This window comes from Bison bison, unplaced genomic scaffold (assembly GCF_000754665.1).
Source record: "Bison bison bison isolate TAMUID 2011002044 unplaced genomic scaffold, Bison_UMD1.0 scf7180017864256, whole genome shotgun sequence".
Taxonomy (NCBI): Eukaryota; Metazoa; Chordata; class Mammalia; order Artiodactyla; family Bovidae; genus Bison; species Bison bison.
Window position 1 is genome coordinate 641683 of NW_011494828.1, and position 2334 is coordinate 644016.

The 2334-nt window shown below is 46.6% G+C and overlaps 1 protein-coding gene across 1 annotated transcript in view; it reads left to right on the forward strand.

Moving 5' to 3' along the window:
• RNF220 (ring finger protein 220) overlaps positions 1 to 2334 on the forward strand; it is a 276872-nt gene that overhangs the window by 240381 nt on the left and 34157 nt on the right. The gene's annotated exons all lie outside the window — the stretch shown is intronic.

A 2334-nucleotide genomic window follows, 5' to 3' on the forward strand; every position in this document is an offset into this window, starting at 1 on the left:
TAAAAGCAAAATTTCCCAGCCAATGAGATCGAAGCTGGATCCCCTTTTATTAACCTAACCTCAGAAATCACTTAACCTCACTTCTGCTATACTCTCTTGGCAGTATTAACCTACCCAGATTTTAGGGACGGGAACATGTACCCCACCTTTTGATGGAGAAGGGGCAAGCTCCTCTTACAGAAGAGCATGTGGGCTCTAGCCACTCTGGGAAATAGTCAGCCACTGGGAATAGCCTGCCCCACGATTCCCAGTCCAAAAACCTGGATCAGTTCCAGTCAGCAGACTTGACTGATCCTCCTTCCTCTACCTTCTCACCTAATCCCCCATGCAGGGTGCAGGGGCCCAGAGGTGAACCAGAAATCGTCCCATGTAAGTTGGTGTAGCCACTATGGAGAACAGTATGGAAATTCCTCAGAAAACTAAAAATAGGATTACCATATGATCCAGCAATGCCACTCTTGGGCATATACCCAGACAAAACTATAATTCAAAAAGGTACATGCACCCGTAGGTTCATGGCACCGCTATTCACAATAGGCAAACCATGGAAGCAACCTAAACGTCCAGCGAGAGATGAATAGATAAAGAAGAGGCGGTGCATATACACAATGGAATGCTGCTGAGTCATAAAAAGGAACAAAATAATGCCATTTGCAGCAATACAGAGGCTCCCAGAGATTATCATACTAAGTGAAGTTAGAAAGAGAAAGACAAATACCATATGATGTCCCTTATATGTGGAATCTAAAATATGGAACAAATGAACTTATCCACAAAACAGACACAGACTCACAGACAGAGAGAGCAGGTGTGTGGTTGCCAAGGGGGAGGGAGGGAAAGGGACGGACCTGGGATTTGGGGTTGGCAGATGCAAACGATTACATTTAGAATGGCTGAACAACAAGGTCCTACTGTGTAGCACAGGGAACTATATTCAATCTCCTGGAGTAAATCACAATGGAAAAGAATATTAAAAAAGAATGTGTGTGTGTGTGTATATAACTGAGCCACTGTGCTGTGCAGCAGACTATATTGTGTACAGTGTGTATGGGCACAACATTGCAAATCAACTATACTTCAATTTAAAAAAAAGAAAGAAAGAAATGGTCCCACCCTCAGGAGCTCATAATAGGAGTAAGGAGAGCCAGGCATTAGCAACCTTGAGGGACGGAGACCGCTCTGTGGGATAGACAGGAGCTGTGGGAGAAACAAGACGGTACTGAACCCAGCACAGAGCAGAGAAGGCCTCCTGAGGGAGCTGAGGCCTGGGCTGAATTGAAGGCCAAAACACTACTTATCTATTGCTGTGTTACAAATTCTCCCCAAACGTCATGGCTTAAAAACAGCAAAACTTAATATTTCACAGTTTCTGGGGGTCATCAATTCAGACACAGCTTAGTTGGGTAGTTGTGAGGGGTTGTGGCTTTTGGCTCAGGCTCTCAGGAGACTGCAGCCAGGATGTCAGCCAAGGCTGCAGTCGTCTGAAGGTTCCACTGGAGCTGCAGGACCCCTTCCCAGGATATTCGCTCACACAGCTGTTGGCAGGAGGCCTCAGTTCCTCGACGTGCAGGTCTCTCCATAGGGTTGCTACAGTTTCCCTGAGACATGGCGGTTGACTTCCCACAGAGGAAGTGATCCAAGAGAGAGGCTAGAGAGGAAGCCACAATGCCTTTTATGATCTAGTCTGGGAAGTCATACACTATGGCTTCTAATATATTTTATTCTACTCACTAGAAGCAGGTCAGCAAGTCCAGCTCACACTCCACAAAGGAGAATTAAACACTGTAAGTTCTACCTCTTGAAGGGAAGTAAGGTGAAAGCTGCTCAGTCGTGTCCGACTCTTTGAGACCCCACAGACTATACAGTCCGTGGGATTCTCCAGGCCAGAACACTGGAGTGGGTAGCATTCCCTTCTCCAGGGGATCTTCCCAACCCAGGGATAGAACCCAGATCTCCCTCGTTGCTAGCAGATTCTTTACCAGCTGAGCTACCAGGGAAGCCTTGAAGGGGAGAGTACCAAAGAATTTGTGGGAATACTGAAAACTACCACAGAAGACTGTACTAATGATGATAATAATAGTCTTGTTGAATGCTGTGTGCCAAGAACTTTATACTAATTTATTCAGTCTTCACAACAACCACTGGTGTGTGTGTGCGCGTGTGTGCGCGCGCACTAAATTCCTTCAGTCCTGTCTGACTTTTTGTGACCCCATGGACTGTAGCCCACCAGGCTCCTCTGTCCATGGAATTTTCCCAGGCAGGAATACTGGAGCAGATTGCCATTTCCTACTCCAGGGGATCTTCCCAACCCAGGGATCGAACCTGCCTCTCTTG